Raw genomic sequence first — 26,780 nt, forward strand, 5'->3', positions numbered from 1 at the left:
GAAGTTCAGTCCAACACTAAGGGACTCTGGCTAACAAAGTTTGCAGATGACTGCAAACTGGGAGACATTATTGAATCCCCAAATGATGTGGATATTCTACAAAAGGGCCTTACAGAAACAAATGCTTGGTGCCAGAGCCATGGGCTCAAGCTTAATGCCAAGAAATGTATAGTTATCCCCTTTGGAAAAATACATGTACCCATGATGAATTACCACATTGGTGGCAGTACACTAAACATCGAAAGTGTGATAAGAGACATAGGGACACAGGTGGACAGTAGTCTCACTTTCAATAACCACATTGCCACAACAGTCAGGAAGTCCTTCTCTGTGGCACACCTCATCACTAAGGGCTTTTCATCCAGAAAAAAGGAGGTCATTGTCCCACTGTACTAATCCCTCATTAGACCCATTGTAGAGTATAATGCCCCATTTGGTATGTACCTCACAAGACATCTGCAACAGCTGGAAAGGCCACAGAAATACCTCCTTAAATGAATCACAGGCCTAAAGCAGATGCCATAGGCTGACCATCTAGAAAAATTCCAGCTATACTCTGTGGCATATTGTCTACTCAGAGGCGATCTCTGCTTAACATACAAGGCCATGTCAAACCCTGAGCTGTTGGACATGCTCCACTTAAAGAAATCCCAATCCCTCAGAGCCACACGCTCCAGGGATCTAAACCTTGTCATCACAATAAACAAAACATGCTGGAGGGATAGGTTCCTGACCCAGAGCCTCCCCATACTCTGGAATAGACTGCCCATACATGTCAAGCAGAGCGCCTCCTTGGCCCTCTGCAAAAGGATCCCTGATGATTGGATGGGGGATATGAAATTCACCCCGGGGATCGTGTCAGTCGCCCTGCTAGACAGGAGTCCAGAGAAGTAAATATTGTGGGAAGAAATATCCAGGGAATTGTTATCACTAGGCTTGTATAGGCCCTAGGGCCGATAGCCTAGTACCGACCTATGAACCTATACAATAAACACCAGAGTTTCTATCGCAGGAGTAATAAAAGTAACACCATTGGACAGATTCACACAGATGCAGAAAAACAATCTCACCATATTTCCTGACTGTCTAAAGAGTAACTGTTCATTAGTTAATCAATACAGCAAGGCAAGATAGGATGCTGAGATGTTTACTTCACAAGGCAAGGTGTTGAGCTTCAAAACTAAACTGAACTGACCTGTGTTAACGGTCATAGATCTTTATATTAAGTTCTAAAGAAAACAAAACAAACTGCTGTGAGAGTTCCATCCTCTGTCTCTCAGTGCTGGTTGTAGAGTGACATCACATTTGATCACCTGACTCTGGTACAATACACAGAGCTTTGCTAAGATCCGTTGACGTATCTGAAGAACAGTTTCAAAAACTTCTACTCTTCCATTCCAGAATTCTTTGTTTAACTCATTCACTCCAGAACAGCTCAGAAAATGGCGTCTGCTTACTTCCACCTTAGGAACAACAGTGCAGCCTGAGCTCATTTTCAGATAATCCATTTCTAATATCATACAGGAAACAAATGTTCAGAACTCTTTAACCATAAGACCTAGACAAAAATGTAAATTTAAAAGTTATTCAGCAGACACTGACCTTTCCAGCAGTGTAAATGTTGATAGTGCGTATCTAAGTCATTATTAAATATTTGCCAAGGAATGCTTGATGTTATGCATATTTTTCCCTTTTTGATAAAACAAATCACAATATCTTAGTGAATGTACCATGTAGACCTATAGAATTTGTAATTCATTTGTTTGTATGAATGTCCGCTTTAAAATGATACCTTATGCTCCTTTACTGAGATATTCATAGAAATATGATTAATATTACATTTCTCATAATTGATAATTAAAGCATAGTATCTCATCACCTGTAACAGACAGAGACTACATATCAGCATACACTCTGTGGATGAATGTCAGCTTAAAAATGATGTTGTGTGTCTTCACCATGCTCCCTTGCAAAGATATGGGCATAATAATGAGAACTATGGCACTTGTATAATTTTCATAATCCTACAAGACTAAATAAACTGTGATATCTTTACATGTGTACAGCATGCAGACACATTTCTTTTACTATGCTGTAAGGATTATTTCTGTCTTCAAAATGAGGTATTATCTGGCATATTGACATGCTCTCTAGCAAAGTTATTTAGCAAAATATGAAAAAAATCAAACAGATGGCGTCTTCATTGGGAGATGTGTTGCTTTCACTTGAAATTACAGCTGAAAAACACAACAGTATAGAACATTCTGATGTTATATATCTGCACAGACAGTTGAAAAGCAACATAGCAGAACACTGTATAGTGACTGTGTGATACAGGAAATTGCTGCAGTTGAACATCATATCATGTAGTCGTTCATAAAATACGAACCATGTAACCACAATGAGTACATTAATGTGTATTTTAAAATACAAAAAAATTGTAAAAATTACAGAAAGAAACTGCTGGGGGTGTGGGGCTTGAAAATGACTCCACACAGGCAGAAACCCAAATTTGGCCTGTGTATTTATCAATGTGATAACGACTTCTACTTATGTGAATAACAGTGGCAGCTGCCAAGAGTTTTACCTGACAAGTGAGAATGACGGAGTGTTATACTGTAACTGTACTCATTGTTAAAATGTGATAATGACCTGCATTTCATTACTGAAAGGTTCTGCATGTTCAGACAAAGGTGATAATTGCTGCACAAAACCTGTTGAGTAGATATTCATTATATTCTTGGCACAGATGTTATGCAACATGGACTCATTGCCATCTGTTAGAAGACCAGAGTAATTCAGTAAAAATATTATAACACTTGTATATTACTGCACCCTTTCTCCCACCTAAATTCCACACGACTGACAGAGCCACGAATATTGCCCAAAATATATGATTGGTCCATGCTGGTACTACTGTGCAAGTAATAACATTTACCTCACTGAGCCAACCGCTGAGTAGAATCAGAAACAGAAATAACTAAATTATCTGGTTGATCCATGTAAGAATTACTCCAAAAGTAGCAATTAATTTTATCTCAGCTATCCATCTGTCTGGTTAGAATAAGACACAGAAGTGATGAAGCAGAAATATTGTCCAAAATATCTGGTTGAGCAATGCCAGAAATCAACAATAAAGTACGTCTCACCAAGCCTTTCATCCCACCCAAACATGTTTTTTTGACCACATAGTACTGTTTCTTGACCTAAATGTTGTAGCATACTCCCGTGTCTGTAGATACATATATTTTTATCATACCCTCCTATCTGCAAATGTTTTGCTCATGTCTTATGAACATGTCTTATGTGATCCTATTCACCTAGGCTGTGCCTGCAAATGGTCCATTGAGGTGAGTGCAGTGGCCCAGTAAATAAATAAATAGGCATGTTCAAAGCTCTTCTATTATCAGTTCACCAGAATTTGAGAAGAGAATGCTCGTGAAAATGTGAAAAAAACCTCTCTCGTGAAATTTCTTGTGAAAAGAAACCTATTTTCCTCCCCTCCCTCATTTTTCTTTTCACTTCCTTCCCTATTAACATCCAGCCTTCTAACTTTCTGTGCATTATAAAATATTTCTACTACTCTCTACCTTTCTCCCTCCGACTCTTGCCCATCCATCTTTTTCTTATACTTCCTTTTCCTCCTTAACCTATCCATTTCTCTATAAAAAAAACACAGAGAAACATGGAACAAACCAGTAAAAGATGCTCACCAATACCAACACTCCGCAATAGTTTTAATTTTATTTAGCGTTTTCGTACATAACCGCAGCATCTCATTGGTTGAAAAATGTCATCATGCCCCTCCCTTAAGGTTAAAAATAGACACAATATTTTATACTAACATACTACATAACATCAAATACAAGGCTGTAAAGGTCCTAAGAAAATGTAACCTTCTAATAACCAGACCTAGAAATATAACATTATAAAAAATGCTTTTATATAAAATTGTTAAAGTATGCAGACTTCAGTTTGAGCAATTAACTCAATGAAAGTCTCTCATTTAGCCCAGGCCATTGGTAGGCATTGGTTTTGATCTGCCATTTGAGTTCTTAAAATTCTAGAAAGTCATCAGTTGCCCCCCCCCCCCCCCCCTCCAGGTTCCCAGGTCTACATGTTCTATGGCACAAAACTTAAATGTATGGGTTGGATAAGACCTAATATCTTTGAAAAGGGCATTGTTCTTGTTCCTGTGATTAATATAGATGTGCTGGTATACCCTTTGTCTTATTGCCCTTTTTGTTTTGCCCACATAGTACCCATCACAGGAGTCGCAGACTGCTACATAAACTACTCCTTTAGAATAACTAATATTTTTTGGTAGGTTTAATACTGCCAAAACTGTTGATTAAAAGTTTATCTTTATCAGTCATGTACAGGCACAGTGGACATCTACCACATTTAAAACTACCTCCTTGTGTTGATTTCTTCGTCGTCCTTTCCAGCATTCCCTTCAGTGAGGTTTCCTTTTTATAAACAACTATCAGTTTGTCTCCCACTATTGTATTAATTTCAGTGTCCATACTAAATGATCTCCAAAATTTCAAAATGACGTTCCTGATGTCATAAAAGTCAATACTATAAGGTAAAATAAGGGCTCTACCAAAATTGTTCTCTTTATTCTATTCCATTCCACCCCTAAACCCAAAGCCACTGGATAAGAGGCAATGAAAAATACCATCCTCTGTTTTTCCTTATGACTTCGTCAGCAATATTTTCTACAAAGTTGTCAGGGTACCCTCTCTTACCCAACATACCTTTCAATGTTCTACATTCTTCCAAGAAATTTTCCTTCTCCGAGATCATTCTTGCTAACCTGACATATACTGCCCCTTCACTAGGGCTTTCTTTTGGTGGATAGGGTGCCAACTGTGGAAGTTCAGAAGCAAATTAGAATATGTGGGCTTCCTATATAGGTGAGAGGTGAAGGTTTTTCTATCATAGTCCTTTTTAATGGTCATATCAAGATAGTTGAGTTTGTCATTGTCCTTGGTCATAGTGAACCTTAAAAAAGTGGTTGTCTCATTAATATAGGTAAATAACCTCTGCAAACTTTCCTTCCCATCTTTCCAGAAAAGAACCAGGTCTAGGTAACTTTCATATATGGCCCAAGAGTCCTTGAAAGTTGAGTTCAGGATAAACAGATCTTCCCATTGGGATAACGTAATGTTAGCAAAAACGGGCACAACAGGCCCCCATTGCTACTCCCTGTCTCTGTTTAAATAAGTGCCCCTCAAAACTAAGAAAATTGTTCTCAAGTACGAGTTCCATACAAGTCTGAATTGTCAAAATAATAACGTGGGACATATTTGTGTTTGTACATAAATGGTCGTAAAACCATTCAATGCCCTGCTCTTTGGGGTATAACAGAAAATAGGTCATAAATATCAGTCGTAACCATTAACATATCATTATCATACATTTTAGGCTTGATCTTACCTAGAAAATCACATGAATCTCTAAATAGAGTAAGTCGGTGGTCTAGGACGTGTTTGACCTTATTATCTATAAACTTTGCTATACAAAAGGTCTTAGAGGCCTTTGCATGATGTAAGGGTGGGTTGGAAATGGACATGTGGATCTTAGGGATCCCAAAAATTGTAGGAATCCGAGGATGTATTGTTTCTAAAAATTCATGTTCTTCAAACTTAATTTGCCCATTTAACAAAAGTTTGTCAACAGTAAGATCTATGTTTCTATAAGCAATATTCAATTTGTTATGAGAAATCTCACTGTATAACGCATCAAACATCCTGCTAACATAGTTGTTTTGGTCCATTTCTAGAAGCCAGCCGCCCTTGTCTGGCTTCATGATCCTGATATTGTCCAAAATGTCATGAAATAATCTTATTTCCTCTACAGTCAAATTAGATGTCTGAGACGAGTTACTGTGAGATATTAAATCCCTAATTTCTGTATCACACAGCACTTGGAATAGCCATCTCTCTATCCTAAGTCATACTCTCTATTAACGTATTCTTAACTTTCCTGTTTGCCCCCCTGCTTTAACCCAATTCTCCTTTATTCAGATTAATTATTTTCCTCACTAATATTTCTTCTCTGTCCATAACTGTCTTCCTTACTTCCTCTCTGATACTAAGTACTAACTTATTCTTCTGTGTTTTGAATATCTTCCCTTTCTACCTGTACTAGGAAGCCCCTTTTGTTTCTTGATGTATTTTTTGCCATCTGGAGCACTATTTCTCATTGGTTTTGCTAATGTTAAACTTGCACTTTTTGTTACTCAGATACCTACCTATTGTTTTACTTATTGTCTAAATTGCTGCTTTATGTTATTCTGGGGATTTTCTCCCTGGGCCTCTGCTGAAAAGGGGCTGTTGCCCAGTCGGACATACCTGGTCAACTACCTGGTACCTATATGCTGTTACACATATATGCAGGTTGCTTCCTCAGTCCTACCCCTAAATGGCAGACACTTTTCTGTATACTGTTATAATGTCAGATTGGGATAACTCTGAAATAAATTCAATATAATAATTTACTTCAGGGTGTTGCTTCCTTGCCCTTATCCAAGAAAGACAGCCACTGGTGTACACAACTGATGCACACATATCTGTGTAATCACATCTGATCCTCCCCCACCCCCAGAAAAAAAAATCTACGACAAAGAAGTACACGTTTAACAGTTTTTTCCCCCCAATTTCCTTGCGTAATCTGAGGCTTTTTGTTCACTGTCTTTTAACTTTTCCTTATGCCTGCCCTCTTATACACGTATACAAGTCAAGTCAGATATCCAGCATTGTTCAATAGAAAGAAAGACTATCTCATGTGATTAGTCAGGAGAGTCAGAATATAAGTGCACAACATTTGGATATATTTATCAGCACTGTTATCCAGCATTACAACATTCCCACAAACTGTTATTTATCAACAGTGCTCCTGAAGACACTATTTGGATACTAGCAGATAAGAAATGATTCTTAGCCAAAACTACAGCATAGGCAGAATTCATACTGAGAAGTACACAAACACTTGGCCAATAAAGGAAAGACAGGCACCTGTTCGTTCATTCCAGTCTCATTTCATTTGTTCCCAGTTAATTCAAGTGCACACTTTAGAGGTGGATACAGAAAAAAAAATTATAGCCATCCCTGAAACCTAAGCCAAAGATAGCCCATGTCTTTTACACTGTATTTGTACTACAATGTTCTAACAACTAGATCAGATCAGAGAACAAGTCATGGCACCATGCTAGTAAGCCAGTGAGTCAGTACTGTAACACAGCCAGCTAGCAGGACAGTAAAATGGCAAAATGGATTGTCCAGTTTTGCAAAAGCTTTTTCCCTGACACACTACTGACTTATTTTCCCCAGTAACCCCTTCAATTGTTGGTGTTGTGTTTGCACAAGCATCAAAATGATGCAAAAAAATATTTTACCCAGAGGTCACTTCAGCAGTCTGACCATGTATGCGCAAGCACTTCCCTGATTCACAAATTATTTCCCCAAGCAACATCTTCATTAGTAGGTTCAGGTATGCACAATCAGCAAAATGAAACTGTTCCCCAAATGTCCCTTCAGTAACATTTCCCAGTATGTGCAATCACCAAAATGAAGCATTCAGCAAAGCGACCCCTTCAGTACCACCAGATGTAATAATTCATTTTATAAATACAGTGCACTTTTGCCTTAGAGTTGGCAACAGTATCATAGGCATCACTCAGCCTGTCAGTCTTTAGAGCTGTTCTCCTGTCTGTACTGCACTCTGGCTTCAATCCATAGATCTCAAACTCCTAACACCAAAAACCTGAACAAAGCAAAAAAATAACAGGTTGACAAAGCCCCAAAACAGGGACAAATTTCAAATATTACTGTCATAAACTAAGAAACTGGTAGAATAAAAGATCTTATATTACCATGCATTACCTGAAGGATATGAAGTCTGAAACTTAAATACCTGTCACTATTTAGTGAATTTAATCCCCACTGATTTGCCACAAAAAAATCCAGAAAAATCACAAATTTTATGTGGCACAGACCCAAAAATGTGAGGCAAAAATCAGGGCATTCTGTGAATATCCGGACAGTTGAGAGTTATGCATCGGACAGTACAATGCATCAAAACTACCACACGCAGTCAGGAAAATTGGAAAACAAAAAGCTGCTTATTAGAAGCAGTAGTGTACTGATTCAAACGCAAGTGATGGATTAGACTTGCAGCCCTGTATAGCAACAAACTATCGGAAACGCAAATTGTATTGGATGATAACATTAGTACAGCTACTTGTAAAGAAAGTGACCAAGCCATATAAACCAAAAACAGTGAAACAAGAAAAGTGGAATCCATTTGCACACAAAACTCAGTCATCAACATCAATAATACTACAGTAACACAGTACTAGATAGGCATCAAGCTCAGCAGCAAATATATTTTCTTAGAGTTTATCAAGTACACCTCGCATTTAGAGTATTACAGCCCAAAAATACATTGTACACATTTCCCACAGACCTCTAAAATATTTATAACATACTTGCGTACATCTATTAAATGCACTGTTTGCTAACACAAAATATCACAAGTAGTTAGTTGTATGTATTTTGTGGTTTTCTTAGCTGCTCACATAGCTCGTCAGATGTGATCCTGTCAGAAATACACGCTACAGTCACACATGTCTCCGTATGTCTCCTGCTAAGATTCTGTGGTCAACCAACTACAGTTCTCCCTGTGACATGACAAAAAAAAAACCACTTTCATAAGGAATATTATTTTGCCTTAACTGTAACTGGGAGAAGTAAAGCATCTGAACTGATGTAATTATAATCAGAAAATTTAAATGGTCTATACTTGAAGTACACTGCACAAGTTTACCCAATATTTAACAGCAATCACACAGTAGTCCTCCCTAAAATGGGAATAGGGTATGACACCCTCTAAATATATGCAGCCAAGTTCTATCTGATATATCACAGCACTTAACGCACACACACACACACACACACTTATATATATATATATATATATATATATATATATATATATATATATATATATATATGGATCTATGTTAATCCATCAAAACGTAAACCCTCAGACTCACTTTCGTGAAAGTATACTTTGTCGAAAATGCACTTTCACGAAACACAAAATAACGGGAAAGAAAAAAAAAACACTGAATCACATTTATGTGGGCGGGGCAAGCCCCTCTGCACCCCCCTACTTAAATATACTAACTCTGAGATCGCACTACAGTGGGGAAAAGGATATGTTCCCTTATCCCCATTGTAACTCGAATCGGCTTTCGCAAAAGTGCACTTTCGATGTAGTGCACTTTTGCAGAAGTGGCCTTGTCCTTCTGTTTGTCGAAGTGTACTATCAACAAACGGGAGACCACCTCTATAGATTTATATATATATGTATATATATATATATATATATATATATATATATATATATATATATATATACACACACACACACACACACACTTACAGATGCACACAGTTATATTCAAATAAGAAAATGGTTCTTTTTTTTTCAGAAGTTATACTTCTTTAGTTTTACACTTTTTGTAGCAACAATAACTGTCATTTCATAAAAAACATTAAACACAAACCCTAAATTACATTTCTAGTTTAAATGGCCTTGCCTTAAATTACATTTCTTGATCCTTCCCTAATGTTAAAGTATCTGATTCATAGACATAACAATGAAAAATTTTGCATATGAATATTAGTATACTTTAAGGAATGGTAACACTCTCAGCATATTCGCAGGACAGTGAGCTGACAAGAGGTAGAAGTAGCCTGGTTAGGTATTAGGACCTTCTGTTAGGTGTGAAACATCACGATTCTGTAAACAAGGTAGGCCTTCTAAGAAATGGCTCAAACATTTTAGAATGTATAGTGAACAAGTTGAACATTGCACTATTAAAAAAGAGTACACTGTAGCACTTTAACAGAGAGTTACTGGTTCAGATAAAGTTGGAGCAACTAACTACAGTACCGGTGAGTTGTGAAATAAGAATCAATCCCCACTGAAGCCTTCACATCAACAGTCTTAAATGAAGACTTGTGACCATTCCTCTTAACTGCCCAGAATTTTGCCTTATATTTTTCTCAAAAGGTATGTTTTTCTGGCAAGTCATTGAGGACTGTAGTCAGTACATACGGCAATATTTAAAAATCTATCCCAATTATGGGCCTCTGTTCAAAGTTATTGTGCGACAGGTTGAGTGGTATGATCGAGAGGTATGCCAACCTCTTTGTTGCTGCTGGTACTACCAGGGGTCACTCTTCACTCTCTCTCACACTCTCACACACACACACACACACACACACACACACACACACACACACACAGTCTCTTTTGCTTTCATGCATGCATTCAGTCACACAAGATCGCTCTCTTTCATTTTCTCTCAATGTCTCACACACACAAGTTCACTCTCATTCATTCTGTCTGTTTCACACACGCAAGATCACTCACTCATTTTCATCCAATCTCAATTCACTCACACAAAATAGCTCTCATTCTCTCTGTGTCTCACATTCACACACACACCACATAAACTTACACTCTTGCTTTCATGCATGCATTCACTCACACATGCAGACAAAAACACACACAAACACACACACGGTGTTTACTTTCATGCATGCATTCACTCACACATGCACACACACTCGCGCGCGCACATACACACACACACACACACACACACACACACACACACTTTCATTTTCCTTGTCTTTTATTTTACACACTCTAAACAGCAAGCTCTCTGCTTGACGACTGTAAAATAACGGCTAGATCTGTCTCTGCTCATTCGCTCTTATACACATACAGTCTCCTCCTCTTTCACACACGCATACATTCTGCTTTCATGCATTCACTCACACAGACACACACGCATGCATAATACTTATCATGTAACTAGTTTATTATAGTGAATGGTGTCAGTCTCATTGGAGGAGAGGAAGGAAGAAAATTATCTCTATCTTGCAGGTTGCAAGCACCGAAACAGACGTGTGTTGGCTTTAATAATAGCCATTGGGGTACCGAAGAGACATCATAAATGGGCAGCCCTTTTCAGTATCTGTAAACATTACAATACAGAAGGTTTGAAAGGATATGTGTGGCGATCTCTGAATGACACGAAGGTTTGCAATAAGGGTAATATACACAAGAAAGCATAGGGAGGAAGGAAAAGGGACTTGGCAAGAGTGGAGTAATGCTTGAAAACTGCTCAACTCCCTCCACCCCCCAAACAGCAAAGGTCTGCTTTTTGAGATGGAAAGGTTGAATCAGCTGAAGGTAGAGAATGGTATTTCTGGAACTGAATTGGTTCCAAGTGGAGAAATGGAGGAAAGTGGTATTGCTGGAACTGAATTCATCCTGAAACCTTAGTGAGTACCTTCATATGGAGGACCCTGTTCTTTAAAAAGTCTTCCAAGATAGCACTAATATATACACTGTGTTTCTATTTTATGGGGAAAGATTTGTGAATAAAATAAAGTGTGGGTGCACAGGTCCCAGGATAAAAAGTTTTATGGTAGCAATAATAAGATCACAAAAGTTGAAAAAAAGTTTAGTGATGCAGAAAAGAAAGAAACACAAGTTGAAGTGGTAAACTGAGTGCAGAAATGGTTTAATGTTAAATTACAGTACAGGCAATATAACAAAATGACTACGGAGTCCTTGGATGGTTGTGCAGCAGATGGAGTAGGATTTGTTTGTAGAAGATGTAACCATAAGGTGATATTTTGGTACCTTCTGTAGGACACTTGCATGAAAATCCAGTTAAAATTGAACAGCAAGGGAAACAGCAGTAAACAGAGAGCCAATATTAAGAAAGTTACAGTCTAGATGGTAATGATCTTGGGGCAGACCTGCTTGATTCAGTAGAAATAGATAAACATATTAAGACAGATGAAAAGATTTCAGAAAATGAATAAGCCCCAAAATATTAGAAGACTGGTAAATCAGATGAGGACGGTATTTGAGACTATTAAGAGAGAATTGTGTGACATCAAAGGAAATAAATAGAATGTATTGTTGTGCAGCTAAACTAGTGACAGATAGTGTTACCAGAAAATGCAAAGTAACAAAGGAAAGGAAGGAAACATGATACCACCATGAAAGCATCAACTAGAACTGTAAAGCAACTAAGACACTAAATATTACTATTGGAAAAATACAGAAGAGAACGCTGATAAATGTTCATATAACACCTTGACCGCATATAAAACTGTGAAGAAGGAGGTGATCATGATGACCATCATCATTAATAACTCTTAGACAGATATGACAAAAGCAGCACACACGGTGAAAACAAATCAAGTGCAAACAGAAAAATGTAGCTGGCATACAGATGTAAGGGAACATACAAAAGAAGCAGTCCGTTGATGATCCATAAAGTTTTTATAGAGAATTGGAATTGAAATTAATTGTAACACTACATAAAAAGAAGTTGACACATTTTGGAGAAGCATCTGCGGAAATCCTTTTGAATGTAACAAAACTGCTGAATGGATAGAAGAGGTCAAAGAAGCAATAAGGCAAAGGATATAATATGGGATGAAGTAGCAGAGTAGTAGACAGAATTAAAAAAGGCTGCAAAGTGGAAAATCCCAGGTGCACTACCTAACTTCTTGCTAAAAGTATTAATCGTTTTACACAAAACTTTAGCCCCAAGAATAAATTTATTTATATGCACGTCCAAAACTAGACACCAGCTTGGTCAACTGCAGGAAAAGACACACTCCTCCTTAAGATGAAATGCAAGCCATCTTAAGAAATGTAGACCAGTAATTTGCCTTCTGTCAATATATAAATTATGTACTGGAATTGATGTGAAGTTTATAATCGCTTAGAATACATTCTGCCTTGGCAGTAGAACAAACAGGTAACAAACGAAAATCATGAGGGGCAGAGACTCCTTTATTGTTAAAACCATAATAGAGAATTGCAGAAAAAGGGTGGGGGGACTTAGTATAGTATGAAAGTGTTACAAAAACCATTTGATGATTTCCCACATTCTTGGATTGTAGAATGCTTACATATGCGTAAGATGCATCACACATTGATCAGTGAGATAGCTGTGACTGTGAGGCAGTAGCAGACTACTTTAAGTCATGATAAGGAGCAAATTAGTAACTCAGGAATAAATGTCCTAAGCAGGATATTCCAGGGTGAATTTTGTGCCACCACTGCTGTTGGCTTTGCCCTTACTTAATACATTTAATAGACTAGGCTGTGGATGTCCTTCAAGGATGCATCTGCAGTCTTTACAAATGGGTTGTCCTGTCGTCAGGCAGCCCTTCGGTCGGCCGGATTCCAAAGTCTGGGTCTGGCTTCGGCTGGTGTCGCACTTCACCCGACGTCATTGTGGCAGTTATTCGGGTATAAAGGCATCAGCCGACGCCATTTTCCTCAGTCTTTCTTGCCGCGTGGCGCCCGAAGCAGAAGCTGTTCGCAAGTGCCGGTCGGTCATATCCAGAGATTACTACTACCGAATACTACTTCGAAGACTTCTATAAAGCTAAGTACCCCGTTGGGGACTCTTTCTTGTCTCAGCCGATGTCAGAGAAAGTTAATAACTGTTTATCTTGTGGGAAACAAATACCTCATAAAGATTTCCACTCCTATTGCATACATTGTTTAGGCCCAGACCACGACGTAGCAGCTTGTCTAGCCTGTGTTTTTTTTAACCGACGGACATTTAGACGTCGGTCGGACTTTGCTGAACAGATTTTCGGCTCCGATTTTGCCTACATTATGCCGTCGGATCCTCCGACTACGCAAATAACAAACGCAAAGAAAAGGACCGACACTCGCGGTCTGCGGTTTCGGCCGAAACCGCGGTTAAGCAAACCACGAGTGTCTCGGTTTCAGCCGAAACCGAGCAAGCGGTTCTTTCTTCAGCCGATAACATGCCTTCTACCGAGGCCTCTTCTAACCTGGTAGAAACGGCTTCTGAAATCCAACCTTCTGTTGCGGTTTCACAGGATTTATCAGACACCATTCCCCTGGATATTTCAACCCCTGCACGTGGAGCTGCTAGGCCTCCTCCAGCTATGTCTATTAAGGCCTTTGCCAGGGCTAAAGCAGCCAAAGCATCAAAACCTGTGCCTGCCAAGCCCCTCTCACAGGCCCAGCACCAGCTCCCATATGCTTTCTTTGGCTGAGGATCTCATCTCTTTAATTGTGGAGCCCAGCCTCATCCAGACAGGGCCTCTCTCCTCCTCCAGAAAAGAGGCCTAGAGCAGAGCCCCTGAGCCAGTATCCACAGATGATTCCTCTGATGACTCAGAACATACAGACCCTCCTGAGGCTTCTTATTCTCCTTACGAAGACTCTGATGCTGAGGAGTCCATCCCTTCAGCCTCTCCTCCTGAGGAATTTTCCTTTGGGGAAACCTTGCATGCTATGAGGGAACAATTTCAGTGGCAGGGCCAAGATTTCTCAGACTCTAGAAAAAGGCTTAGGACCTTTCTACATTTGCCACAGCATAGGCCTTTAGCTATACCTCCAGTTCTTTCTGTTGTTGTTGATGCATTTAATGATGCTTGCACTGCTCCTGATTCTTTACCTCCGGCTCCTGCTAAGCCCGATAGGTACTACAGGGTCCCGGACACTCATCACCACTTTATATAAGGCTCCTTTTGCAGATCCAGAGACTATCTCCCAGGGTCCTAAAGCTGTAGCAGCTACTTCTTCTAAAAACCCCCTCCCCTCTGAAATGGAATCCAGGTCCTTAGAGAGATGGGGTAAAAAAGTTTACACCTCTGCTACTTTGTCAGCTAGAGCTTTGAACTGCCAATTTCATATGATTCAATATCAAGAGTTTATGCTTGACCAGTTGACTAAAAAGCTGTCCTCTGAAGAATCTTTAGATAAAAAGTATGTTCAAGAAATGGTACATAACATACAGCAGGTTAGTAACCATTCTTTAAAATGTGGCTATGATGCACTGGAGGCTTCCTTTAGATCAGCCATGACTGGCACAGTTATCAGGAGGCATGCATGGTTGAAAGAACAGGCATTACCAGACCATGTCAAATCTAAGCTTTTGGATGCACCTATGGACAAGGTCAATTTATTTGGTTCCCCTGCACAGCAGGTACTAAAAAGATGGAAGAGAAAGCAAAATCTGTGCAAACAGTGAAAGATTTCTTACAAGTTCAACCTCCAAGGTTTAGCAGGAACTGGCCCTCCAAGAATTGGTCCTTTCCGGACTCCTCTAAGGCACAAAGAGGCAGGAATAGGCTCTAGAGGCAGAAACCAATCCAGGGGTGCCTACAGGGTCGCCAGTGGCAGGGTAACAACCAACGAGGCACGGATACAGCCACCACCCCTACAACAACTCAATCACAGTGACTTGGCGGTGGCACCGCCTACCAGGGAACAACTAGAAGCACCCTTAGGCGGAAAGCTAACCTTATTTTCAAGAAACTGGCACTGCATTACAAGAGAAAAATGGATTTTGCAAACTATAGACCAAGGTTACAGGTTCCATTTCCATACTCTACCAGGAAAGAGAGGAATGCCAAACCTACCACCTACTCAAAGGACAGAAGCTCTAAAACAAATATCTCAATTATTAAGAATGAGAGCTGTGGAAAAGGTACCATCTATGGAGCAAGGAAGGATTTTACTCCACACTCTTCCTGGTACCAAGAAAAGAAAACAAATGGAGGCCTATTCTAGACCTGTCCGCTTTAAACACATTCCTCATTGTTCCAAAATTCAAAATGCTGACCCTACAGCAGCTTCTTCCCATGCTGGGCAAGGAGTCTTGGCTGGTAACTCTAGATCTCAAGGAGGCATACCTGCACGTCCCCATAAGACCAATTTGCAGAAGATACCTCAGATTTCTTGCAGGATCAGAGCATTATCAATTCTCAGCATTGCCCTTAGTCTTATCTACTGCGCCCAGAGTGTTCACGAAATGCCTGGCATCAGTAATCGCTCATTGCAGACTTCAGGGGATTCAAATCTATCCCTACCTGGGCGACTGCCTGATACAAGCGGACAACAAAAACAAACTAACAGAATACTTACAAAGAGTCATCTACCTGCTGCAAGCCCTGGGATATACAGTCAATACAAAAAAGTCAAGGCTAATTCCATCCCAAAGAATAACCTTTCTGGGTGCAGAACTGGACACATCAAAACAAATGGCATTTCTAACTGCAGAAAAGAAAGAGCAACTTCCTCTCTACTTCTTGGCATTAACAAAGCAGAACCATCTAACTGCAAGAAAAGTGCTACAAGCTCTAGGCTTCATGGCATCCTGCATAATACTGGTCCCTCATGCCAGGCTGCATATGAGAAAGCTACAGTGGTACCTAAAGAATTTGTGGTCCCAGCACAAGCACAGCCTAGAAACCAAAATTCCAATGATCCCATGCCTGAAGCAAGAGTTCCTATGGTGGGCTCAGGCCTGCCAATCAAACACAGGATTGCCCTTCTGCAAAAGTCAACCAAGACAGACCATCACGACAGATGCCTCAGACCTCGATTGGGGGGCACACATGATGGGCAAGTGCATTCAAGGCCTATGGACTCAAGACCAGCTGCATCTGCACATAAATCTAAAAGAAATAATGGCAGTAAAATTGGCAATCCAGGCATTCAGACCTTTTCTCCAAGAAGGCCAGTTGATGATAAGGACAGACAACACCACAGTTATGTGGTACATCAACAAACAGGGAGGCACACACTCATATCCTCTATGCCGGCTGGCACTGGACCTATGGGATGTGGCTCTGAGCTACAACATTCAGTTACAGGCAATTTATGTACCAGGGAAGGAAAACATTCTAGCAGACATATTAAGCAGAACTACAACAGATGCCCACGAATGGATGCTGCATCCGGACATCTTCAAAACCATCACAAGAGAATGGGGATTACCACAAATAGACTTGTTTGCATCCCCATTCAATCACCAGTTGAAGAAATTCTGCACAAGGACTTACCACCCACTTGCTTGGAAGGTGGACTCCCTATCTTTCAGTTGGAAAAGCCTGACAGCATACGCATTCCCACCACTTCCTTTGATGCACAAGGTGCTTCTGAAGATCAAAGAGGAACGTCCGAGGATCATTCTGATAGCCCCAGACTGGCCAAGACAACATTGGTATCCACTGCTGAGGAGCATGTCCGGGAACAAATATGGACACTGCACCTGATCCCATTACTGCTAACACAGAACAACTACAACATCCTGCATCCAAACCTAAAAACTCTGCAGCTAACTGCCTGGAACATTACATAACAGCAATTAACCCAAATTTATCCCAAAGGGTTAAAGACATAATCCTGGAGGCTCGTAGACCTTCAACAAGAAAGAATTATGCAGCAAAATGGAAAAGATATCTCATCTGGAGTACTGCAAAGGGGCAAGATGTGACACTGGTGAACATAGCCAACATTCTGGAGTACTTGGCGGAGCTCTTCCATACAGGCCTGTCCTATTCTTCCATCAAGATACATGCATCAGCTATTTCAGCAGAATACAGCTTGGATCCTCCTGTCTTCTCGCATCCTCTGCTCAGACAGTTTCTGAGAGGAATTAAAAATGTAAAACCTCCCAGGAAACCTCCATTGCCAGCATGGGACTTGAACTTTGTGCTAGAAAAACTGACTCTTCCTCCTTTCGAACCAGCAGCAACAGCAGAATTACAATACTTATCCTGGAAGACTGCTTTCCTGCTGGCAATAACTTCAGCAAGAAGGGTCTCTGAACTACAGGCATTAATGGCAGTGCAACCCTTCCTGATCTTCCATCAAGATAGAGTGTCCATGAGAACAAATCCTACATTTATGCCTAAGGTGGTATCCAGAGTCTCTTTAGATCAGGCTATCCACCTTCCTACATTCTTCCCCAACCCACAGAACAGGGGAGAAAGGCTCTTACATACCTTGGATGTACACAGACAATTACGCTACTACCTGGACAGGACAAAAAACAATAGAAAAACTGACCAGCTTCTGGTAGCATATGCAACAGGAAAGGAAGGAAAACCAATTTCTAAACAGACAATCTCCAAATGGATAGGAAATTGCATTAGATTTTGTTACTCCTACCATGGAAAGAAAACTCCAGAGAACATCAGGCCTCACTCCACAAGGGCTACAGCCACTACCACAGCTTTCTTACGAGGAGTGGCTAACAATGACATTATAGAGGCTGCTACTTGGACCTCCGTGCATACATTTGCCAAGCATTATAACTTACCTCTATACTCTAGATCCCGTGCTGGTTTTGCCACTGCTGTTTTGCAAGGGATCCTAACTACACCATAATCTCTTCTCATTTCCTCCTCCCCTAGTTTAGCTATGGTATTCTACCCATTTGTAAAGACTGCAGATGCATCCTTGAAGGACATAGTACAGTTTTGTACCTACCATAAATGTAGATGTCCGAGAGGAATGCATCTGCAGTCAGGATTACCCACCCTCCTTCCCCTCTGAGGTACTCCTAGGGTATTTGCCAATCTTCAGCTAGCTTGGGGATCTATTATGGTGTATTTGTTTGTATATATGTACATACATGCTTATTTTGTGTGTTTGCTCTCTACTATTTGGAAACTTTGGCATTTATCCAAATTTAGCCATCCAAGAGGGCACCTGGCATCTGGGGCAAGAAACACTGAGGAAAATGGCGTCGGCTGATGCCTTTATACCCGAATAACTGCCGCAATGACGTCGGGTGAAGTGCGACACCAGCCGAAGCCGGACCCAGACTTTGGAATCCGGCCGACCGAAGGGCTGCCTGACTACAGGACAACCCATTTGTAAAGACTGCAGATGCATTCCTCTCGGACATCTACATTTATGGTAGGTACAAAACTGTACTTTACAGCTCAGCTTTCAAGACCAACCTTTTACAAAGACCTGTCATCTCCTTTTTGTGGATGTTTTAAATATGTATGTCTTATTGGACAAGCACCACTGCAAGTCTTAAACTTTATCAGGTGGGTTAGGAGTAACATTTGGTCTTGATAAATTTGCAAAAGCAACATTTATTGCACAAAAACTGAAGCACCAAGAAAGTGTTTGCCTGGGATAGGAATATGATATAAAAGCACATGAGCAGGAGGAAATGTATAAGAAGAGGATCACAGGCATTAAACACATGTCCTACACGGACAGACTCAAAAGACTCCAGCTATTCTCTGTCCCATATCGCCTACTTAGAGGTGATCTCTGCTTGACTTACAAAGCCATGTCTTACCCAGCTCTGTTAGAAATGCTACATCTAAAGAAATCCCAATCCCTCCACACCACATGCTCCAGAGACCTCAGCCTCATTATCACAATCAACAGAACATGCTGGGGGGACAGGTTCCTCACCCAGAGACTGCCCATGTTCTGGAATAGACTTCCCATAGACTTCCCATACATGTCAAGCAGAGCACTTCACTGACCCTCTTCAAGAGAAATCTTGATGAATGAATGGATGGGTAATAGAAAGTTCAACCCCCAGGGATCATTCCAGTGGCTGTACTTGATAGAGGCATTGGGAACTAACGTCGGGTGGCACAATGCCAGGTCACTTCTATGGGCTAGTCTTGTAAAGGCTCTAGGGCCATTAGCCTAGTACATATCTGTGAACCTATGAATAGAATAAGGGTCAAGAGTAAAACCTAAACAGATAAAAACAAAGTTTGGTAATGAACACTTTAGAGCACCAAAGCTAATATTAAAAATTGCCTTGATATCAAGGAATAAAATTCAAACTGTAAATTAGCTTGTTCTTCCTTTTCTAACGTAGAGCTTTGGTGTGATTGACTGGCCCCAAAAAGCATTGGATAAGAAAACAGAAACAATGATTCATACTTATCAACTGATAAGTAAAAAAAAAAAAAAAAGAAAGAAAGAAACATTGCATGACAAGGTTATATATCCCTCAGTTTTAAGGTGGTGCAGGCCTCCTTCAGATTGACTCTGCATATTTGTTGACATCAGATCCAAGCATGGTTGAAACATGAAGAATGTAAGTTATAAGACAATGTATTTTTCTCAGATTAGCAGAAGCATTTTTAAAATGAACAGGAGTGGTAATCACACCAGAAGCAGAAAATAATCATCAGAAAGTGCAAAAAAAAAAAAAAAAAAAAAAAAAAACGGAAAAGTTCAAAGAAGACAAGAAGGAAAGGCTAGAAAGCCACAATTAAAGTGACAGGTATAGAGAATTCTTCATACAGTAGCATGCTGATCAAAAGTTTAACACACGAATGGTTAAGGAGAGGTGAATTTAAAACAAAAGATGAAACGTTAATGGCAGCTGAAGACATTGGACTACATACATGATGGTTTGCAAAGTCTAAGTAGCTTTTGTAGTACAGAATTAGGAAGAGTAGCACATCTTGTTGCTGGGTTGATGTACTCATGGCTGAGGTTCTACAATGAAAGGCACAAAACCATGGCAAGACTCTTGTATTGGGATTTGTACAAGTACTCTCAGCTAACATACAGGTAGCTGAGATGCATTTGAAACATGAAGCTCACAGGTTTGCTCAAATTGAAGAGGTTATGTGCACATGAGATCTTCCAATGGCAGCAGTTAAGCAAAAGCAAGAAAATCAGATGTAGTAGTCAAAGAAAAAAGGACAAATGTATCAATGACTATCCTGCATACTGTGAGTCAGAAAGTAAAAAAAAAAAAAGTACCAGGATATGCAAACCCGAAACTTCAGTAAAATAGGATGGACACCCAGATAATTCCAGTAGCAGTAGCAGCAGGGCTAATAAAAAAATGGTGTACTTAAACATGCTGCTGATACACGTAACGCTGAATGGGTTGTAGGAGTCAGTTCTGGGTACATTGCCAGTGCTGAAGAGTTCATAGGTTCATAGGTTCATACTAGGCTATCTGCCTTGGGCGTTTATAAGCCTAGCCAGAGTGTGTGTGGCTTTCACCACCCCTTAGGATGAGAATACTATACCCATTAGTTTGCTGTGCCTCTGTCCAGCAGTGATACAGAGATGATTCCCGGGGTAAACCTACGATCTCCCATCCACTCGTCAAGATTTCTCTTGAACAGAATCAGTGAGGGGCTCTGCTTCACATGGACTGGGATTCTGTTCCATAGTGTAGGGAGTCTCTGGGTGATGAATCTGTCCCTCCAGCACGTCCTATTTATATCCGTGTTGAGGTTTAAGTCTCTTGCTTTCGTGGCTCTGGTGGATTTGGATTTTTTGAGGTGGAGCATGTCCATTAATTCCGGGTTGGACATGGCCTTGTATGTCAGGCACAGATCACCTCTGAGCAGACGGTATGCGACTGAATAGAGCTGGAGTTTCTTCAGTCGGGCATCATTATGACATATGTTTGAGCCCCTTTATCCTTTTGGTGAGGAACTTTTGGGGTCTTTCCAACTGCTGCAGGTGTCGGGTAAGGTACATTCGAATGGGGCGTTGTACTCAATCATTGGTCTGATAAGTGAAGAGTACAGGGTACAATGACCTCTCCTGATCTGGATGTGAATCCCTTCATGATCAGGTGGGCAATGTAGAAGGTCTTCCTAACCACTTTGGCAATGTGAGTGTCAAAGAGAGGTTACTGTCAACTTGGGTCCCCAGGTCCCTGATAACTTCTTCCGTGTTTAATGGATTACCACCTATGTGGTAGTTAGGGGTTACCTTGTTTTTCCCAAAGGGTATGACTATACATTTTTGGCATTTAGCTTAAGGCCATGGCTCTGGCACCAGTTATCCATTTCTATGAGACCATTCTGGAGGATGTCTGTGTCTGATGGAGTGTCAATTATGGTGCCCAGTTTGCAGTCATCTGCAAATTTTGTCAGCCACAATCCCCGTATGTTTGCCTGCACTTCAGAAAAATAAATGCCGAACAAGAGGGGGCCCAGGACTGAGCCCTGTGGGACACCGCTCGTGACCGGCTTAGAGTCTGACATGGCACCAGCAACTCTAACCCTATGTGTTCTGTCCTTGAGCCAGTTTGCAACCCATCTTGTGACATATGGGTTTACATCTAAGCTGGTGAGCTTTTCTATGATGCCCGAGTGGGGTATTGTCGAACGCTTTTGCTAGGTCAAGGTAGGCTGTGTGAACTGCCTTACCCTCATCAATGGCCTTAGTGACTGTTTCGAAAAAGTCGACCAAGTTCAAGAGGCAGGATCTGCCCTTGACAAAGCCAAATTGGGTAGGATCCAGTGTCTGTAGGTCCCCAATGTCTTTATTTATGAGTTCCATTATGATCCTCTCCATAGCTTTGCAGACAAGGCTCGTCAAGCTTATGGGGCGGTAATTTCAGGGTCCGTAGAAGCACCGCCTTTGTGGAGTGGGACCACAGTTGCCGTCGCCATTCTTTGGGTACGTATCCTGTAGTAAGGCTAAGATTAAACAGCAGCCTTATGTGTGGGTTTAGTTCCTCATTGAGTTAGGTAGTACACAGCCGGGGACACCGTCCGGTCCCATTGATGCTGTGTTTTTGCTTTAGAGAGAGCAGCTCTCACCTGGGCATCTGAGATGTTTGGGAGGCTAGACTCTGGTGGGATAGATATTTCTCCTTTTGGGGAGGGAGGGAGAAATTTGCACTGAACCTGTCTGCCAGTATGTTGGCAATGTCTGTGGGTTCAGTGATTTTTATCATTTTGGACTAATTCTGAGCATATCTGGGAGTTTCCACCCAGGTTTCTAACATAGCTAAAGAAGGCTTTATGATCGTCTTTTGTGTCATTAGCGATTTTTCTCTCAAAGTTGGCCTTGGATGATTTTATGAGTGATCGTAGTTTTTTGCTAGTATTGATCAGAGATACCTTCCCTTTTAGGGATTTTGCTCTGTCATGTAGTAGCTTTCTCCTCTTGTTGTAGAGTTTGTTTATGGCTGGAGTCCACCAGACCGGGTGCCTGCCTTTGGTGGAAAGGGTCTTGATTTTATTAGGGATTGCTTGATCCATACATTCCTGGAGGTGCTCGTAGAAGGCATTTGTAAGGGTTTCAGCAGCGTGGGTTGTGGTTTCCACTGGCTCGGGGGCCTTGAAAGGATACCACTCCAGTCTTAAGAAGTGTGAAGTTTGCTTTTGAGAAGTTCTTCACTGTGGTCGTTTTTTGCTGGGGGTGGGGGCGGGATGTGGATCTTCAGTGAGATTAATTTATGGTCTGATCTCACCAATGAGGGATATACTTCCGGTGTGGAGCATTTTGTCCCCATGTTTGTGATGATCAGGTCTAGTATATTTTCTCCTCTTGTGGGAATGGTGACTAGTTGTTCCATAGCATTTGAATTTATGAACTCAAGGAACCTTTGGGCTAGGGTGTTGGGGCTTGAGTAATGTTCCCAGTCTATGTTTGGGTAGTTGAAGTCACCCAATATGATGGTGTTTGGAGAGACATTCATACTCTCCAGTGTCTTCAGGAAGGCTGTGTGGGTTTCCTGAGTTTGAGAAGGTGGTCTGCAGCATGTTACAAAAACTGTAGGGCAGTTTTACCTATGGTTAATTGCACCTGGATGGTCTCCGATGCTTCGTGCGATGCCACTAACCTGGAGGTGTGGGTATCCTTTATGAATATGGATACTCCCCCTCCTTTTGTGGTTCGGTCCAGATTTTGGGGCCGGAACGCATGATATGAGGTATAATCTGATAGTGCTGGGGTGCTCTCAGGAGCCTTGAACCAGGTTTCAGTCACAGCACAGACATCGATGTTCTCCATACTGAGGAGGGCTTCGAGGGCGTGCATCTTGAGGTTTAGACTTCTGGCATTGAGCAGTATTACCCTTAGTTTTTCTCCATTTTTGTTTTCTAGGGCGGTAGGTTTATCGTTTGAGCCTTGCCTAAAAAAGGCACTATGGGGGTGGCAAGAGCCTTTGCCAATATCCGGAAGCCCAGGGGTGACAGGTGCAAGCCGTCCCTTGCGAAGCAGCGTGGCTTGTCAAGCATGTCATCCCAGGCAGACAGACATTGGATCCCCTTAGAATGACACCAGTAATTAAGCCAATTATTAAAGCTGATCATTTTGTTCATAGGTTCATAGGTTCATAGGTTCATACTAGGCTATCTGCCCAAGGGCATTTACAAGCCTAGCCCATAGTTTTGTGGCTTACGCCACCCCTTTAGTATGGGGAACTATACCCATTATTTTGCTGTGCCTCTGTTGAGCAGTGACACTGAGGTAATCCCTGGGGTATATCTGCGATCTCCCATCCATTGGTCAAGATTTCTCTTGAACAAGGCCAGCGAGGTGCTCTGCCTCACATATACCGGGATTTTATTCCACAGCATAGGGAGTCTTTGGGTGATGAATCTATCCCTCCAGCACGTCCTATTAATAGCCGTGTCGAGGTTTAAGTCTCCCGCCCTTGTGGCTCTGACGGATCTAGATTTTTTGAGGTGAAGCATATTCATCAAATCTGGGTTTGACATGGCCTTGTATGTAAGGCAAAGGTCACCTCTGAGCAAGCGGTAAGCGACTGAATAGAGCTGGAGTTCTTTCAGTCGGGCAGCATAGGACAGATGTTTGGGACCCTGTATCCTTTTGGTGAGGAACTTTTGTGGCCTCTCCAGCTGCTGCAAGTGTCGGGTCAGATACATTCCGAATGGGGCATTGTACTCAATCATTGGTCTGATGAGTGATGAGTATAGGGAGACTATGACCTCCCTTGAAAGGGACATTTTCCTCACACACACTAACCCCCCTCCGCTGAGCGCACACACTTGTCATTTGCAGGATTCAAACCCCTACCTAACTATGTTATAACACTTGAGATGGACACATTAGCAGGGCACGCTATTTGCATGTATTGTGGCATCATTCATGGTTGAGGGTAGGATACTGCTCAGGGTCAGGGTCATACCGGCCTGGGCTACATAATCTGAGAGCTCCTCTATGTCTCTTTTCATGTAGTCCAGGGAGGTACGTCTCAGGTCGTTCACACCGGCATGGACAATGACTGAGTCATACTTGTACTTGCTGTGGAGTGACCTGAGTGCTTGTGTTATGTGGCGGATTCTAGCGCCTGACAGGCAGCTTACTGTGATCTTTTCCTTGTTCATTCTGGTGAGTGGGACGTCAGTGTGTCTGACTATGGAGCCACCTATAACAAGTGTGTCTGGCATTGTGTTTGGCCTTAAGGGCTGTGACTGTTTAGCACACTGACTTTGAGAACTATGTGTTGCATGTCTTATGTCTTGAGGTGGCAGTTGCTTGGGTGTCTGCTTTGGAGGCCTCTGTAGTTTTGGTAGATTTTGATCAGTGCCTCAGTATGTCTTTGTGTGTTTATGTGTTTGTTTTGCAGTTGTGATAGTTCTATGTGAAACTGGGTTTGTGGTGTGCGTGGTTTCCTTCTCCTCCTGTCTGGTCTTGCCAGTCCTGAGTTGAGAGAGCTCAGCCTCCAGTTTGGCTATATAGTTGCATCTCTCACATGTATTTGTGTTTTGTGGGAGAAGGAGTGGGTTGTCTGTGTACATGAGGCTATTGTAACATTGCCTCAAGATGCCCAGATTTACCAGCTGAACAGGAGAGGAGGCTAGCAACTGACCCTTCGACATGCTAGAAAAAGTGAAAAAGTTTGCTGTGTAACTGAGTCAGAAGAGACCTATAGGGAAATGGGTACTCAAGGGGATTCTAGGCTAATGTAGTACTTTGTTTAGTATACAAGTACTTTACCTATATAAAAATGCTTTAGGAGCAAGTGCTGAGCTTTACCTATATAAAAATGCTTTAGGAGCAAGTGCTGAGCTTTTGAGATAGAGAATAGACTGTTTAGATTGCAAGTAGAGAAGTTCTAAGGGAAAAATTGAAAAGCAGACTTTACGGAGGCAGAAATAGTTTAACCGGCGCTGCCTGATAGTGCTCTATGGGCAACTCCACGCTAAATCACGCAAAAGCGCGCTTTATAGCAGGGGGTTGAAAAGAGCTAGGAATTGACCCAAAATGGCCAATAGACTACAAGTTTCTGGCTGGAACCACTGCTCTAGGGACAAATAGGCTGCTCAGTGTTCCCCACTCCCACTGGTGAACAAAGAAGCTTCCCTTTATCCAAATAAGGATATGGAATAGCACAGGAACCAAGCCAAAGCCCAGAGATCAGCAAACTCTGAAGACTGGACTATTCTAGTTCAGTAAGGTGGGAAAACAAGATTTTTTTTTTTTTTTTTTCTTTTTTGCAGAAAACAGAGGAAAAACAGACAGTAAATGCTTTTAAACGGCTAGCGCACTTGAGTGTGTTAGCCTACAGGTAAGATTAAACAACAAATAACTTTTTTAAAAGTGCAGATAATTCCAGTAGCAGTAGCAGCAGGGCTAATAAAAAATGGTGTACTTGTGGAAAACTGCAAAGACTGAAGCAGTAGTAATTACATGACTTTTAAGGGGGTCCATTCCTATCACGGTATTAGAAACCCAAAGTATTTGGAGAAATTAGGGGAAGAGTTCTAATCAATATATTGCTTCATCAGTTGCCAGCGTGGATGTCCAGAATCACTGCAATTCAAATAGTTATTTTGGCCAAGACATTTGTTTATCTCTGCCTGGTAGTCTTCCACTATGGCCATTACCTTTATTGAAAACTGTGGGCAGGGTGCTTTATCTCAGTTTCAAAACTTTACGCTTGTCAGCCTAGAGAACCAAATTGTAGTAGTTCCTCTTTTTCTCATGTTTTATAAACTTTAAATAAAACCAAGAAACCTAATGCCAAAAAAAAAAAACTGTCATTCAGCAGTGGAAGAAATTTGTTTCTTGGATTAGCTCACAAGGTTTATATCCTTTACATTGTTTTATCTCAAGACTGTTAAACTATTTAAATAGTTTGATTGATTCTGAGTTGGCTTAGTCATCAGTCA

The 26,780-nt window shown here is 41.1% G+C and overlaps 1 protein-coding gene across 2 annotated transcripts in view; it reads left to right on the plus strand.

The window, feature by feature from the left end:
* FAM193A (family with sequence similarity 193 member A) overlaps positions 1–26,780 on the plus strand; it is a 2,395,037-nt gene that overhangs the window by 2,244,596 nt on the left and 123,661 nt on the right. The window lies entirely within an intron of this gene.

The sequence above is a fragment of the Protopterus annectens genome, chromosome 2.part1 (assembly GCF_019279795.1).
Source record: "Protopterus annectens isolate FY-2018-M chromosome 2.part1, PAN1.0, whole genome shotgun sequence".
Classification (NCBI taxonomy): Eukaryota; Metazoa; Chordata; order Ceratodontiformes; family Protopteridae; genus Protopterus; species Protopterus annectens.